The sequence below is a fragment of the Ischnura elegans genome, chromosome X, assembly GCF_921293095.1.
Source record: "Ischnura elegans chromosome X, ioIscEleg1.1, whole genome shotgun sequence".
Classification (NCBI taxonomy): domain Eukaryota; kingdom Metazoa; phylum Arthropoda; class Insecta; order Odonata; family Coenagrionidae; genus Ischnura; species Ischnura elegans.
Genome location: NC_060259.1, coordinates 39,948,539 through 39,967,209, shown reverse-complemented (window position 1 = coordinate 39,967,209; position 18,671 = coordinate 39,948,539). Strand labels below are relative to the sequence as shown.

Genomic DNA, 18,671 nt, shown 5'->3' with positions numbered 1-18,671 from the left:
CATGGAAACCTACCTCAATCGGTAGAATACTATAATAATAATAATATGGTACATATGATATATGGAATATTCTATTTTGTCAAAATGAAGCAATAACATTTCTCCTTTACGGTGAAAGGTATTCGTCTTGGTGTCTGTTATTTCTGAATGAAACATCCAGAAATTTTAACACGGAAGCCCTTCCTTGTGGTCCTTAGTTAGGCAAAATTAGCAGAGCATATTTTAAAACGTGAATGTAAAGAAAACATGAATAGCTTCTCGCACGAACTTCCTTACGCAGATTTAAATATTCGACCATCTGCAAAGAATCTGGCGCCTATGATTCCTCCATCGTTTTTCTCTATTCAGTGTTCACTGCGAAGATTACTGATACAAGAAGCCCTTGTCCTCTTACTGCACAAATTATGACCGCCCTCTCCATTCCTTAACCCACCACTCTCAATTATCCAATATTCAGGTGATTCTTACCCATGTGATATTGTTTTCAACGGTGTATTTATTCCAGTGACCCAATTCAACTTGTCAAACGTCCTTTAAAATCAATAAAGCAGAAAAATATGACCACACCCACATTATATTTTGTATTTAGGTGACAGAAAGTTATCAACTACCTCTGATAATTGCCGGAGCATACTGGAATTTATGATTTAAATTAGTTTTATTGGGTTCGCCATCAATACCAATACGAATCATGTGAAATCGAACGTTATTCGAAAAAAAGGACAACCTTTTCTTTGCAGGCTTGATCTTAAAAGCACCACTTAGTTTTTCCTTTCAAAAAATTAATTTCCGGTGATTCAATCGAAAATAAAATACTCAAGCTTTTAAAAAATCAGAAGATTCTCCAAAACTACAAAGGAAATTTCACACGCTGAAAATACAAGGTTCAGTTTTCTACAAAATAAAATTTACATCGATCCGAGTTTCAACGCTAACACATATTTCGAGGAGCTCATCGAAGTCAATACTTGCACACACTTTGAAAAACACAGGAGAAGAACTCGAGAAACCGTAAAAAGTTCCATAAACATCGAAACCCCGAAGTAAGGTTAATGTAACTTTTTAGGAAAGCTGCACCTTCCATAAATTGGCTTACTAAAGCCGTCATATAAAAATCTGAACGTCCAGCGTTTCCTCTATAAATGCGGGTGTTTCAATGCTAACACATAGGTACTTCGAGGTGCTTGTGGAAACCAATACTTGCACACCCTTGGAAAGACACAGGAGGAGAACTCGAGAAACCTTAAAAAGTTCAGTGAATATTGAATCCCCGAGGAAAAGTAAATTTAACCTTTTTGGAAGGCTGCACGTTCCATAATCCGGCTTATTAAAACCTTCATATAAATATCAACATGCCTAACGCTTCCTTTATAAATGCGAGCGAATTTATAATATCACAATCGCTCTTACGGACTGAAACAGAAATGAATGGATTACGGGCGAAATATGTACAACGATCTGAAGTATCCGCATAAAAAATTCTCACCTTACCGCGGTCGAGAGAATTAATGGGAGTCGCCAAAGCGTAGCGTGACGGAGGGTCGACCGGAGTGAGGGGTGCGTGTAAACCCCCTTCCCCCCCACCCCTCGGAAGGCCCGATTACGCGCAGGGACGGCAAAGGGTCACAGGCACAACAATGCCCGCGACCCGGAGACAGGTGCACCAAAATAAACATAAAGCCATCGCAGACGGTGATCTCTCGAGGAATGAATGCGGGTTTCCGTGGGGAGCAATGGACTCCTTCAACAATTTTTCATTACAGCCGATTCAGATGGATAAAAGACACCGTTTCCCGCGTGATCCTGGTTTAATTCTTTGATATTTCACATGCTGAAAAGTACTTGTCTTTTTCCACACTTATTTATTCCGACCGACCCAGGTTTTCGCACGAATTGGCCCTAAAGCCCAAGAAGATTACAAAGTGGCAGGAATGTAATTTTATATAACATCATAAAATTTTAAATTATTAACAGATGATCACACACACATTTTCAAGGTGGCATTATGTGCCAAAACCTGGGACGGTTGGAATAAATAAGTGTGTAAATGGTCAAGTTATTTTCATTAAGTTTAGGATGGAATTGGAAAAATAAAAAGATCTATATTATGACCATATGCCGCTCAACGTCAACAAGCAAATCGAAAGCATGACGACTCTAAAACGATTCTTAGCCTATATTAGGGCGTAAATGCAAGTACTTATGAGATCTCGCTAAAGAAATGTAACCAAACCTTCAAAATTACAAAGATCTGACACCTGTTAAAATCGCTCTCTTACGGTATCAGTAGATTTGAAAAAAGCATGCATTGGAGTTATTAGCAAAAGATAGAATATAGACATGCTCATTCACAGCAAATTCAAAGAGATATAAAGAGCAAAAGGGTTAAAAATAGCATCACACAAAAATAGCTACACTAAAATGCTATCTACTAAAATGCAGAATTCAATGCTAATACTACTTTCATCAATAGTACTTCCACGTCTACGAGATAAATAATTGTTTTAGCGTCCTCGGGACGACTCAAGTTAATGCCAGGGCATGCATTTTGAAATACGTTCCTTTTGAATGAAAGGGAAAACAACAAATAGATCAATTATCATAAACATTGAAAAAATACTGGGAAACATTGAAAGCACGGCAACATTGAATTATAAATGACGATTTAATCTTTTCTTTGAACTAAGTTTCAAACGAATTTTTTCTCGAAGATTCACTCTACTTTCATAAAAAAAACTTCCTTCATATACTTCGAAATGTACTCTGTTTCTCGTGCCAAATTCCCTATAAACCAGCACAGGCAATTCATCTACGTCGGACACTTCCGTTAACCTCCGCAGCGCGCCGAAGAGAAGGTCGACCGGGGATTTGGTCTGACGTGAACGTCACTATTGCCGCGGGTGAAAGAGCACAATTACAACATCCATTCCATCCCAAAACAGTTACACACACGATGCTGCAGGTGCCGCCGGGGATCATTCCAAATTTGAGGTCGCCGAATAGCGGGATGGCGTGTTTGACGGCATGCATCCACTACAGAATGGCCTCGAGTGCACACAATAAACGGTAACTGCAATTAGAACATCGATGAATATGCCGGAGCCCAGCGGCGCAGGTTAATGCGTTTATACTTCCGATATTATTTTACACCATCATTCTAATACTGTGACGCTCTCTCCACTATCAAATAGAAAAACAATGAACCACGGTCGTCGAGGCAGAACTAACTGCTTATGAGAAGGATAAAGAATAAGCAATTTTCCATTTGTATGATATTAAATCACCCAATGATTCAACCTAAGGTTGGCTGAAAGAGGCGAGAGTAGAAATCGCCAAGCTATAGGCGTGTTGATTTTTACTCATAAATGGAGAAACGATTCCTTTCCCTGATCTTCCTTGAAATTCGACGAATTTTGCTCATGTGTCCGAAGGCTTCACCCAGGGATTAAATCTAGGATCGTGCGTTCATAAGCCAGGAATTCTGCCCAAAAGGCTGACACGTTCTACATTGAATATTGCTCTCGATTGGTTTAGACGGTTACGTTATTTTCAGGTCGGACTTACAAAAATAAACTTACTAATGCCCAGATTAGATAATCGATGAGGAACGCGAGCGACTCTTAGTCGCACTGCTGTCACAATATTGTTGAACAGATACTACCTGAAAATTCTCGGAGAGTAACTGTCACTATCACTGGCATTTTCTTCAAGAAGTGTGACGTTCAATGAAAGTGTAGTAGAAATTAGAGAACGCAAATCACCACCACTAACAATATAGTTGCACATTGCATAATGTATGGGATTGATGTGGAAAATAATTTTTGAAAAAATGCGCTAAAATATTTCAAACAATGAAGTAATTATCCAGAGCGAGGCACTGCTCCTAAAATGAAACCAAGAAAGCTGTCATAAGAAGTAATTAGGTTCTTGCCTTAATCACCAGGAAAAGTGGTTCCGTCCCGAAAAATGGTAACTTCTTCCAACATTTGATGAACGAAAAAATAACAAAATCAAGAAACTTTCTAAGTTTTAGTTCCAGGATAAATTGAACTACTGCAAAGTCTTCGTCTAGTTGAAAAAGAAGCTATATCTGCTGAGAGCAAGCAGGCAGAGATGCCACAGAATTGGTAACAGTATTGTGAGTTATGATGATATAAGGACCTATCGTCTTCGGGAGATAAAATTGGAAGTTTTGAAAAATAATGTGTTAAATATTTTAAATCGATGAAGGCAAAACACATGAATCATTGATATGCAAGTTTCATCGGCAGGGGTAGTCTGTAAACGATTCTTATCTTGCCAATCAACACATCGAACCCTTGTCTAGCAAAGACCAACGTAACCCCGGCATATATCTTTACCAAGACTTTGTTCAAGTAAGAGGCGAATATTTATCCATAATTTGAAGCGGAACTTTCGGAACACTTAGAAGTATAATAATAATTGAAGAGTCATTGGCCCTCGTAGTGACACGTTCTTCATTATTTAGTTAATTCCATACATGTTCCATCAGGGTGGGCACATCCCTGGGAGTAAATTCGGCGCGTAATCCTTACGTAACGCTAGGATGAGATATTAACTATGTCTCCGCACTTGGATGGGGGATTCCATTGAAACCTCTGTACCAACCGCTTGTTAAGGACGTACTCTAATTTCGGCTAATGCGGCGAACAGGATACCCAAGTCAATCATTCAGTAATTTGAGTGAAAGTAGCTCTTTGCCTAAACCATGAGACAAAGGGAGGCCAACGGGCCAAAAGCAATGAAGGAGCAGCAAGAGGCGGGAAAAGAATACATAATGCATATAACAGGAGGCGAGGCAGGACCAGTTTCGCTAGCTAGCCGTCGTGGAGTGAATGGTGCGGTCAGGGGGGCAGAGCGCGTCGGGGGCCGAGACCTGGCCGGCCGCCTTCCCAACCCAAAAGGGCTAGCCTCCGCCCCCCCATCCCCCGCTGCCCCCACCTCCTACCGGCATAGGTGGCGCCGCGCGCGTACCCGTGGCGGCCGAGAGAACTACAAGGGAGACCCGCCAAGGATCGATGCTCGTCATGAATTCAGAGCGTTAGGGTGGGAGGGGCGGTGGGGGCAGGAGGAGGCGTTGGGGGCAGGAGAGAGGGGAAGAGGCTGAAGGGTCGGGGGCGACGCGAGCAGTGCGACCTGTCACTCGACATGCCTTCCCCTCGCCTCCTTCGCAAAGGTAATGAAGAACATCCGCATTGTATAGCAATTGATTCGACTCCATACCAAATTGCGGGAAGCAGAGTCAACACTCAAGGTTCAAGAAAAACGCTATCGCAAGCAACAAGGAAAAAAAGCCATGGAACCGGGTATCGGAATCCTCATCAATTGCACTTGGGAGTCGGAGCGCCCTCCAGAAAAAGCCTCCTAGCCTTCACGTAAACATCAAAATGCCAGCGAAGAGGAGATCACCGTTCGAAGCACACACGGAGAGCCAAACGTGCTGGGATTTGTCCGCCAACTTTTAGAGATTCGACCACTCCAACGGGTACCTGAGAGTAACGGTAATCTTTAAGTAAGCATGTTAAGAGCTTGGAGGGAGACGAAGTTATAGACAGGCGTGCGTCGCATACGACCTTCGAGCCAGACGGCCAGAAGCAAGGGATCGCACCTTCCATGTGCACCGCTTGCACTAACAGGGTTGAGTGATGATGGTCCATTGGGCGGCTGTAACTAACCTGCGACCACATGACCTTCCCAAGCCATCCACTCCGACGCTTCGGATGAAGTACCAAATGAAACTAGATTTAAGCGGATTGGATGGGAGAAACGAAGTAGATGTAACTTTCGTGAAAATTCCAAAATATTATCATCTATCCGCATTTCATTGACTGACGGCCACAAAAAATACGTTATCTGCTTTAAAATTTCCGGTAATACCACAAGAAAATTCGCATTTGTATATCGGAACTAAAGGTTGAACTTAAAAAAGCTCTAGAAAACTTTTCATTACAGCTACAATTTACATGCCATGTTGACAAAATATCCTACATTGCAAGCAGCACAGTAAAAAATCATGAAAAACATAAAATATGGGACATCATCATGCCAAATTTGGAGTTACAAGTAAATGAATGCTATAATTGAAGTCAAATAACGTTGATTAAAAACTGAAAAATGTGCTCCGCTCGGCTCAAATAGCTGGAAAAGCATCAACTTAATAATGAATACAATATTTACATTCTTTGCACCCTTATTTTCATTTAAATCTAAACGTGTCTTATATGATGGCTGAACCTTTTTAATTTCACAACCGAAGAGTATTTATTTTGAATCTCGAAGCCGCGAACCTACCTCCTTGAAGTAGCATTGGTTGACACAAGAATAGCGTCAGTGAGCCAACTATCAGGTTATTAATAATTAGCACTCAATTTTTGCGCCATGCATGGAAAACAAAAATACCGAAAAACAAATACGTCGTCTTTGCCGCGATCATTATGCCTAGGGTATTCATCTAACTAATTCAAAGAAACTTTGTGAAGGATATTTTTTTGGTAAGAAAAGTATCGATGGCAATCAATTTTTCAAATTTATAGACGTAAAAACAGTTCTATTCTACACTTAATTGACCTTTTCCAAGTCCCTTCACTACATTTGATTCCCTGAAAACTTACGTTCTCTGCTCTTACTTTCATGAATAATATTTTCTTGCTTTCCTTTCCCGCGCTTCTCCTTTCCCAAAATATCCTGAAGCAATTTAGGATCGGAACTCGAACCAATTAAATACACTTCCTGCACTACTTCACAACTTCAATTCCGGATTCCCGTGTCGGCGGCTGTGGGATGAACAAACCCCTTCATCGTTTTTCCCCTCAAATAACATGGATTTTTTGATAGTTTTTTTGCATTGTTGCATATGATACCTGTTTCATCTACATACGCTAAATGTTTGCTTCCTTTGTAATCCATTTTTGAATTCCCACCAAAGGTGATTCGTTGTTCTTTTCTAAAATGAGTAACTAAAGTTTGTGTTAAATAAGTACGTCAAATTTTTGTGACTGCCCCACGTGTTCCGGTGCCGTGGGCAGGCCGTCACCGTGGAGACGCTTTGTTGAACGGTTGTATTTGGGAGTTTTTCGTTTTTGTTATAATAATATCAGTCTGAAGTTCTGCATTTTAATTATCGTGATCCGTCTGGTCCTTTGGAATATTATTAAGTACCCATCCCGCGCACAAAATGACACCGGTAACATTTACTTCATTTTTTTCCCTAACCTTCTTCACACTACCTGCATTTGAAGTGAATTTACCACCTAGTAACCAAATACCCAAAAATATAGTTAATATCCCTAGATAGATAACCTTATTACGGCTACAGCTCGTCTACGTTCATTCCACGAACTTTCCTCGTGCAGTCCTGAACATCGTTCTAAAGCTGGCAGTGTAAACAAAAGCCTTGTAAACAAAGGCATAAGCGAGAGTGGACTGAAATAAACACGACGATAGGTGTGAGTGAAGACGTTCCTGGATCAACAATAGACGCGATGGGTGCTCTTCAAGAACGATAGCTAGGAAGCCTCTACGCGCTTCATAGTCTCGTCTCCCTGCGGCGATCGCTGAAAAATTAAATTTCATGAAATTCCTAGAACGTTAGGAATTCCAACGACGTTCAGGACAGACATTAGCAAGAAGTCCCCTCAACTACCACAAACACCTTCGGAAGGAATACAATCATCACGGGATTTCCACCGGGTAATGAGATCTAGGGTTGCCGGGTTGTCTACTGAATATAGGGGAGACTAAAATTTTCTTGCACGTTATACGACGCAGGGTGAAATACTACACTGCTGGATATTTTCTATATTATTTAAAATATAAGCTATCATGAGAACACTGGTAACAAGCTAAAAATAACAAACACAGGTACAGGTAAAAAATAAAATAACCCCAAAATAAATACCAAACAAAAAAAAAACAAAAAATAAAAACCCGGTAAATACGGGAGACCCTGTCAACCCTAGGGTCTGCATGCTCAGAAAAGTTATGCAATATAAGCAATGCTTCCGCCCTGAAGACTACATATATACGAGTCCTGTGCCCATACGTAGATGAACATGGAAAAAATTACACGGTGGAAATCCCGAGGAGATTTTATAAACACCGAGCGCTGGCTAAGCACAAGATCTTATTTTCTAACATAAGAGGCTCGCAACGAATCAGAATGGCATTTCTTTCTTTCACTCTAATCAGCTCGACCCTTTCCTCCCCAATAAAATGAATGTCGAAGTTCAAGAAAGTAATCGAGATTATCACGTCATCACGATGGTGCACCTCCAACAAATCCATCTACAATAAGTACTAATAAGCAGCACCCATTACAACGAAGACTTTATTTCCATGCAAATAATATATGGCTATGCCCATCGAAAAGTAGCTACATCAATAGTAAATAATAAATACTGAAGTTAGTGTTTCCAAAAACACATGTCTACTAGGCAGGAATTAGGGATTAACGTTTGCGCAACATATCGATTCATGATGAAATTATTAAGTGATGGCTATGGTAGCATTTTAGATGTTCAAATAAATTGGTTTGCTTCGCTGAATGGACTTGTGCTGTTTTGGAACTACCGGTTTCGAGTATTAATGCAAAAAATCTTATAGTTTCCGACGGCATTAATTGGCTGGATCCGTTAGCGTCAGAAATATGGACCCTGTCACCACATATTTCTCCGTAAATAACCTCGATTATATGCGATGACAGATAAACCCCTTCACACGCTGTACCATTGAGGCAGTTGGTCTTAAAATCACCCTAGGCCACTGACGTCAAGCTATTTACATTAGCAACTGAGGACCCCATTCAGTACTGATTTTCAGTTCGTTGTGCCGATTTACGGACACACGGCGCAATTTATGAAGCTAGTGATGCTACTGGTCCTAACTAAGCCTAATGACAAATTTTTCATGAAAGGATTATTTTGCCTTAGGAACGCATTTTCTGTTCACATCCTAGAAGTTAAAAATAATTATGTTTATATTATCGTCCGAGAAACCCAATTTAGACATGGCTGCCCGCTAACTGTTCCGATTGAGCAGCACGATTCATGAAGCGATAGTAACTTTTGCTCCAGAGCAAAGTCGTCATGAAAAAGCATTGATGCTGGGATCAGTATTTTGGCCCAACATCTATTGTTTATACGATCAAAGGTAAAGAGAAGCATTGACGGTAACGGAAACGCAGCCGTGGAAAATTACTCGTGACCCCCTCGTGCGGTATTTATAGTCCAGAATACGGTCCCGAGTGAATTGAGACAACTCGGCGCTTATGTTCCCATGAAGTCCAGCCGGAAACGACGGAGCAGCGCGTCTGCAGGGATCGAGCAGGGGCCGGTGGAGCGAATACTATTCAATTCCCTTCCGCCGTGGCTGGCGACTCGACAAATGGCAGCCCCTTCTCCCAGCGTGCACGCCGCCGTGCGCCCGCGCTTCGAACTAGACGTCTCTCACCGGTCCCTACACCTTGGGTGGCTGGCGGGCGACTCAGCAGACGCTCCTCCGGCACCCACGGCAGGTGGGGGGCTCCCAACCCACCCGAGGATGCATTTTCAAATCCTGGAGATCAATTCACGTATGCTACGATGAAAGATTCTCCGATGTATATGTGCTGACAGTCGCAGTGCACTGACAAAGGTGTAACAAAAGTCACTGCTATCGACGATGGAGCGATCAGAATCTCGAGGCGAAATAAATTACGATAAGGGGGGTTTAATTTTAAATTTAAACCAAAATGTGTGTTGAATATAATAATATCTAACGAATTTACAGTTTTTCTATGGTATTCCTCGCGAGTTAGAGAATACTCAATTGTAAACATTCAGAAAAATGAATCGCTCTGCGCTCATCGAAGAGGACATTTTTGAAAATGATGATAAATCGAGGGATGTGGCAGCATACATAAATCTCTACGGTTCCAACTGCTGCCTCTCGGATGTGGCCCTCGCGCGGCTTCAAGTAGGTCCGCACGAGACCAATGGCTCCCATAAGCCGTGGCAGCCGAGGTCGCGGCAAAGTGCTTGGGCGCGGTGGGGGCTTCCATCCACCGCCATCTTCCTCAAGACGGGCAACGCCGCAGACGACCCTTGTGGGCTCGCACACGTCACGGGGGCAATGCTTGAAGCGGCCGGGCACGCTCTGATTATAGTTCCTCTCCGTAAGTGAACTAGACTGAGCAAAAGCCTGCGAGTTACCAATAAAGATAACATTTTCTGTTATTTTTACCTTAAGCCTACACAAGTTCAAAAATGAAAGAAAATCTTGTAATCTACTGAACTGTTCTCAAAAGTTATGACAACTATCTCTGGTCGCACGAGCCATCGTGCCTAGGCCAAAGAACACTTGAGATTATGCACCACAACAGTACCATGAATCCACCAGAGAATCAGTGGTAAATGCATTCGTTATTTTCTAACACAAAATACAGCATTAATAATGAAATAAAACATGGCATTTTCCACGTAAATATTATTCAAATACACGCAACTCATTTCGCCAAAATGTGGCACATTAATGTGGTTGAAATAAAATTTATGAAGAAAATACACTTTATTCTAGCGCACTGAATATAAAACGTTTCCACAAATTGCCCTGAAATCATAAAGTTCACATTAATCGTGTTTAAATGAAATTCAAGCGTCACTATGTTCGAAGACTAACCCTTTAGGACCTGTTAACAAGTTGCATGAAAAGTAAATGCTGTTCCACTAGTTACTACTTGCATACAAAAACTGTCATTCGTACATGAGACTGATTGCAAGATTTGAAAGCAAACCCAATTAAAGCCAAGTCACTTTTTCGGAACTAAAACCGAGTACGTTCACAGTTGGCTTAGCAGCTGGTAATCCGGCCTCACTTGTCAGCTTTCGTCGAATCTTGCGCAAGAGGGGAAATTGGAAAAATCGGATAAACAAAAATAGCAACTATCACTTTCATCTACGGATCACTCTTTTGACACTAACTCAATGAGAGCAGACAAAAATGGACCAAATTCCAGCCGCCAAGTCATTTGAAATGCGGAAGTAATTGAGGAATAGAAGATTTCAACGGTTGTCGAGGAGGGGCCTTTAGGGTGAAGTCGCTCAACAACATAAAATCGCAGAAAACTGTTGCAAGGCTAATGAAAGACAACGACACAAGTAAAAATATAGACATTTCGATCTGCAATAACGCTTTTATTTCCCATCTTGTGAGCCCATGCCTTTGAAGGAAATGTCAAAAATTATAATTAAATTACAAAATTTTTGAAATCCTACTATCCTAATCAACAGTCAAAATTATCCAACAAGCTTAACTACTATCACTAACACCGAACGGAGCCGCACCCAAAATGAATCGCTTGTCCGAAATTTCAGGAAACCAGAGAGCTAGTTTGTTCGGCTATCGTGGATAACCAGTTTTTATCTCCACAAATCAAGAAGTGATTTTATATCCGCACGCAGTATTTTAGAGAAAGACCAAACCATCACACGTACATAGTGCTATAACTTTGCTTTATGACATTCCAGGAGAAATAAAATAATCCAATAATTAGTTTTACACATATTTAGTGCAATTTAACACGTAGTGTGGTAGAGCATCATAAAATATTAATTAACACGATCAAGATTTAAATGCACAAATCTCCTTCGAAGAAGGATATAATACGTAAAATAGGAATGCAAAAGTTCCCTAAGAAATACACTAAATTTAATGGTACAAGTATACGAAAAGCATGCATAAAAATCGTTTTAGTTTGAGTCACGGACCGGCAACAAGTCCAATCATATCCTTACGTAGAAAAAATAGAAAACACAATTTTGTCTTCCACTGCCATAAGTTCATAAAATACTAAGTTGGAACCATGTGCCTTCATATTTAACACAAGCCTAGTTTCTATACTACGTACCATCATTATTATTTATTTATATTTTTAAGTAAGTAATTTTATGATTATTTTTTTTCGGGGAAGAGATGATATGAATTTCAGATTTATGGTACACTTGTCATTTACTGCGGTTTGAAACTTTTTTCTTTCTTTTTCACAGCATGCATGTACCAGAGAAATTTGGTAAATGGCCGCTTGTTGGCCACCTCCACTAGCAAATACATATTTCACCAATTTTTTTACATGTACTTTCAAATTGTGGCACATCACTCGCAATGATGGCATGTATTCGTTCACATATGTTATATGAGTTTGACTCAGACCATTAAAACTTATTCCTATCTTCTAGTTATTAACATGGGTCCTCGTAGACCAAAGATTTCCGCTTCTATTACCTCAATGCTGAGTCGTACACGTCTTGAGTCCAACCGAAATTTCGCCGCGCGCGCGATGAGCTACGTTAGACTCGACAATCTTGAGACGCCGTCGTCTCGCCATGGTGCGCGCGAGGGGGCTTCAAGGAGACACCACCGATGCCCCCGCCCCCAATCAATGTCGCTGCCGCCTCCGGGGGCGGGGCGCGCGCGGGGAGGTCGCCGCACCCAGGACCACTCCCCCCAGCCGGTAAGAATGTGCGTTCACAATGAATGAAAAAAATTATTTGACTGGATGTACACTTGAGCCCACTGCTCTCAATTGAAAGGGAGATTGTAAGCGGGTTCGGGTCCAGGGAGCTTCAAAGAGCAGAAGCGGGACGGTTGGAAGCGATGGAATCATCAGTGGGTAGAATATTCAACGAATAGAACTATTGAGGACAAAAATAACACGCACTGGTGACTGATGCCTAAAGACCATTTTACACGAGGCATTTCAGTGAACATTCTGATGCACTTGATAAGGCGCGGTAAAAATTGCACTATTGTGGCAATATGCGAAAAAAATGCACGAATATGGGCCGGAAAAAATATCCCGTTGTACTATTTCAGGTACGCTGGGCTGTGTGAATGATTACTCTTGCGTAAGTTCCTCGTACAGTTTTAATGCGCGTGCGGAGAAGCAGTAAATACTATATAGTAAACCGTAGCACATTGCAACAAAAATGCGCAAAGGCATGATACTGAGCCACAAAATATTTCCGTTCAATCTTTAACATGCAGGCTAGACTGAGGAAAATACTATATTAAATTATAATAAAATAAAATATTGATTACAGATTACATTTCAACTCAACGTGAAAAACGGCCTCACGAGACAAATAATTGACACCTCAGGCTAAATATCGGATGGGGGAGTGAGGTAATTATGAAGCAGGAGGGTGAGGGTACCATACTTGATTAGAAGAAACAAGTAGCGACGAACTCGTGAGGAAGTACAGAGGGACGGACATAATTTCTCCGAGAGAGAGTCAAATGTGCGCACATGATTTTTTGGGAGTTGCAGGAAAGGCGGACGGATCAGCGCTGGACGACATACAGAGGACAGAGTATCATGATGAGTACAATCATCGAGACAAGCTTTTATGTCATTTCGAACGCCTTGAACACTTTCCCCTGAGAATCTCACGCACGCATACACACAAATACTAAGCCAGGTAGACAAAATGACGAACGACGTTGAATTCACGTCCAAGTGTACTAAACTCCTGATCAGATAACCAATGGCATACGCACGTTGTTAGAAAAAGGTTATATATTAGGTTACGTTCCAGTGTACGGCGCAATACTAGTATTCCGAGGAGGAAGGACGTCAATAAGAACTAGTGGCAACGTTTTGAGCCACTACTTAAATGTAATATACTATTTCCTCAAAATATTACAGAAACCAGCCATGCAGCTTTTGAAGATGCTCAACTCGAATTCGTAAATTCCATGCTTAACTGTAGTTTCATGGGTACGACTGGCAAAGGAAGACCAAGCACACCTTGTACAAGGCGAACCAACTGATCGATTACTCAATGGTCGATAAAGGTCGGAAACCATCAAATACAGGAATTTTCATAATATTTTAACTCTTGAAAATCTTCATTAAACGATTTTTGACTGTCAATAAATAATTCCAACTTCGAGCCTAACCCACAGTCCTAGTATAATCAGAAAAACATGGGTAATGAGGCACAGACAAAACCCGAAATGAAATATAAAAATAACAATACACGGTACACAAAATATTATGGTATATTAACCACCATATGCCATTATTCATCATTCAAGAAAACTTTTCCAACCAAAGAGCTTTCGTCCACAATTTTCAACTACTACTGCGAGATATATGTTGGAATCGAGGATTTCCAAAACAGTTACGAATCGGCGTAAATTAAGATAGTGACTTATTTTTTTACTCCGACATAGTACAACTTTACGCGAGGGAAACTCCATAAAAAAATCTACGACACCGGTAACGTGGGCGGCGCGCTAGGCTTACAACTTCACTTCCATGCCTAGGACCAAATAAAATGTGGCCAATTCCAGCTAAAGAATACAGGATTAGATCAATTACTGCGGCTAGAAAGATATTCAACAAATATTAAAAGACAAGTGAAACATACATAAAACATATAAAGCTTCATTTTCAGTAACAAAAACAGCCATGTTAATCAAATATAACTGAAAAATATCTCAAAGCACAACGTAATTCATCGGGCATACAAATTAACTGCAAGTCAGAGACTATGGGCAAGAATGCAACATAGTAGATCAAGCACCGAAATTATGTAGATGCATGCAAAATGAAGAAACAATTAACTTATTACAATTTCCACACATGACAAACAAACACAATATCAGACATAATAAAGTTATGCAACGCTAGAGAAAGCACAAATATTATGAAAAATGGAAAATACGCGACTAAAAAATATTCAATCTTCCGGCGACATATTTTTGTTTCGTGAGAGGGGGCGTGTAAGGGGGATTTCTGATTGAAGGCGAACTGCTTGATTCACGACCATTCACCTTTCACGACGGCCTACGAGCGTACTTCTAAATAACTCCACTTCCGGTGATTTACGTCTTCAATTGTTCTCTCTTCGCCGTAGCCATGCGCTTCCCCCACGAACATTGCACTGCGCGCGTGTACTACGCATCATTACCTTGACTTCACGGAGTCCACACTGCATTTGTAAGTTGACCGTCTTCGGCTTACGCACACCCAGAAAAATACGAACCACGCGCTTCGGTTGGCGGGGACGGGAAGCCAGTACGGGAAAACGTGAAGGCCCGCCACACAAAACGAGTGCGTGTCAATACTTTGACTAGCAGAGGAGACGATCCCCGTTACTCATAAAACTGCAACAAATTCTCGGCGCGCACCTAATTGGCCCTACTGGGTGGGGCAATCGTGAGAAAAGCTGAACGTCTCTTCGTTTTGGTGCTCAGCTAATTGATTTTACCACGAGCGACGGCACAGCCTTTCCCAACCTATGCCCAGAAAACATGCGACCCTCAAACCAGGTTTTCATGGGCGCAGTTTTGTTCCCAGCCTAATACTGCCAAGTACTAAAAATGAGTGCGGGTGTTGGATCGCTGGCTAAAAATAATTAGCATGACATTTACCAAGAATTAGTACGAAGCAATGAAATCGATCAACATAAATAGCGGTGTATAACACGCTTATAAATAAAATGTTTCCTGTAATGACAACTTTCATAAAATCTTTCATCAATACGACTTAAGACACTACCAAAATACATAAAACGGACAACATACTTAGCTAAGGACTAGAGAAAGCAGAAGTGGACCTAAAATATTGTGCAGTTCCTAATCGACAAAACCGGCGAAGGCAATGGAAAATTGTGTCCCCAGCCGACTAGATAAATAGTAATAGATGTCAAATATTTGAAGTGCAACGTACCCGAGACGAAGAGTAATGATAAAAATATCAAATGGAGTTTAGAGAAATTTTTTAATGAATCTGCTGTCTACTTAGAGCTAATTGTTTAAGCCATCATAGGAAATAATGCTTGGCCAACGGATGAAAAGGAAACTGCTACTGCAGTAGCTCTCCACAGTTACGTCGAGGTCATCTGTAATGGCAAATCGTACGTGGGGCAATAGTAACTCGATGAATCCTTTATCTGATCAATGACAACTACAAATTTTGTGCGTAAGGACTGGGTAAATCCTCTAGTCAAGCATATTAATAATTACACAATAATGGAGAATTCATAAATATCCCGATTTAAGTATACTAGAGGAGCTGCGAGCAATAAAAGCCTTTCCGAAAATTACTGAGATGCTAGAGTATATTCTGAGGAACTATACTATTTCTTTGTGAAGGTAGGTGTGTAAAAATAAAAGTGGTTACAATTCATGGCTTCGGGTGGAGGAAGACAAGATTACCCATGTTACGCTGCAACAAATTTATGACGGGAATAGTTATTAAAAATGCTTTAGAAACACCGGCAATTTTTCTTGAAGAATTTTGATGAAACGAGTACATTCACTACTGCTATCGTATTAGCAAAATTATTTACTCTAAACTCGCAATTGACCAAAACAAATTACCAAATATTTGTTATTTGAACAATATAATCGGCTGGAGCACTGAATTCCAATAGCAAACCATTATTTAATGCATAAATTATATTTTTGAAAGAAAAGAAATTAAATGTATGAAACGAAACATTGGGATACAATTGCACCAAACAACTACCCCGGGTCTAAATAAACACGTCTTACACATATCGAAGAAGTTTCAACTTGACAGCCAAAACTGCCCGATTAAAGCTTTGGCAATTATAAGGAAGCATCAAAAATGTATGCTTTATACATGAGATACACTACGGATAAATAATAATAGAGCATTACGCACCACGTAGGCCTTAATTATATTAGATACCCGAGAAGCTTCAGCATCATAGAGAAAAAACTGGAGTAGAACAATAAAAGTTCATATAAATACAAGCTTGAATAGGATAACGCGTTACTATCTCAAATATAAATAACCTATATCATTAAAAATCTGATCATTGTCGTGAAGCTTAATGCAATAACTCAATGATTCAGAAAAGCTTATAAAATGGAAGTATACAACGCTATGATGCCCAAAATCGGCGTCGAAGGACTCGTAACCCCGTTTTCTTCCAAAATCCTTCTAAACTTGCATTACTTTTATAACATTAAGTATAAAAAAGCGAGCAATATGAAAACTGTCAGAATGTCTACTTTGATGCTTTTCTTACCTCCAGCCATAATCCTTTTTGAACTGCTTGCAGAGGTTTATTTCCTTAGTACAAACTTATTAAGAATGGGAAACCAATATGCCAACGAAATCTTCAATAGCACTGCATCCACCGTATGCACTGCACCTTAAGGTGAGGTGAGGGTGTGTATCTGCTGCTCCTCGACGAGTGCTCTAGGGAAGATTCCTCAGTCAATCCGATCCTTTCAATGCCCAGAAAAGCGGTTGGCAGGCAGCGGCGTCAGCATCAATATATTATGAGGGAATCGAAATCCAGCCATCAAGTCTAGCGTTAAACTAGCTTAACATGGGGAGAGCCAAACTACTCTCCCTTCCTAATGTATGTGCACACACAATTTCATACGGTTTTTCAACCTTTCAAAATTGACTCACGAAAAAAGTCACACATAGGTATCCTCACAAACCAGAACATAAACCGAAAAACAAATCGAAAAACTCAATTATAACAACACTGACACCCGAAACGACGCGGCATCACCGACGAGAACTCCTCACTACACTCACTCACTGAGAATAGTAGGTAGAGAACCCTCGATAGGCCGACAGTATTCTCTGCCTCAGAGCATGAGCAGAGGTGAACGGAGTAGTTAGCCTCACCACAGGGGCACGAAAATGTCTCTCTCTCAATCTCAACTTCGGGTTTCTGGCAAGGGAAGAGGGAGGATGAAAGACTATCAGCGCCATGCTCGACGGCCCGGTTCCGTACTACCATGGGATGACTATGGCGGCAATCTTTGAATTTGAATTACTTTTACAGTGATCGAAAATAACCATTGCCTACAGGCGAATATAATTATACTGAAATATTAGCAAAAATAAAAATATTCATGAAAATTAGGCGGTAAAACATTAGCACTAATACAAAAATGAAAGCATTAGCATGAAATATGTTAGACTTAATATTGATAGATATACAGCGTATCAAAGCTAACTCCCAGTTCACTGAGAAAGTGCGGATGAAACAGATAAGCACTAAAACTTATGAATTCCTAAGTTAATTCAGTTAGTTTAACCTAGTTAAACTAACTGAATTAATAGATTCAGGCCTGATATTGTATAAAATATTTATATTAATAACTGAATGAATGATAATATACCTATTATAAATATTACAGGAATGCATAACAATATTTATTCGATTATGATGTAATAAAAATGTTCTTAATGGACGTGTAGCTCAATCAGTATGCGAATATTTTCCTATTGTAATTCTTAAAATTTTTGTAGTAATACATACGGCCTCCATCATTCATTCCTAAGGTAAGTATGATTTTTTCTCCCATTTTGGCCAGTAGTGCTATTATCTCTGACCATAAATCTATAAAACTAAGTGACTGCCTGAACAACTGGGTTGTATCAATGCCGTATTTTGTTGTGTATTGGCGATGAAAAAATAACCTTACTCACGGATCACCCCTCGCAAAATTTTCACTTAGTCATCAGTTGACTAATTACTATCTAGCGCTTGTTTTTTATGCTGAAAATTCACGACCATGAATTACAAAAGTTGTTTTGTTTTTTATCACACTCATGCGGTCCATTTCATTTTAAAGCAGCATCTTAACAAACCTTCTACAGTTCTCTATTATTC

The 18,671-nt window shown here is 40.3% G+C and overlaps 1 protein-coding gene across 13 annotated transcripts in view; it reads right to left on the bottom strand.

The window, feature by feature from the left end:
- The window catches only part of LOC124171771 (catenin delta-2-like), a 229,484-nt gene extending 211,794 nt beyond the window's left edge, over nt 1-17,690 (bottom strand). For 6 of the 13 annotated variants that reach the window (XM_046551079.1, XM_046551088.1, XM_046551091.1 and 3 more), the window contains exon 1: nt 17,061-17,689. The gene's annotated coding sequence lies outside the window, so the exon portion shown is untranslated. Of the gene's footprint in view, nt 1-17,060 lie in introns of all 13 variants that reach the window. The other 7 variants (XM_046551086.1, XM_046551089.1, XM_046551093.1 and 4 more) reach the window with 2 other exon arrangements.
- Between the last annotated feature and the right edge of the window lie 981 nt (nt 17,691-18,671).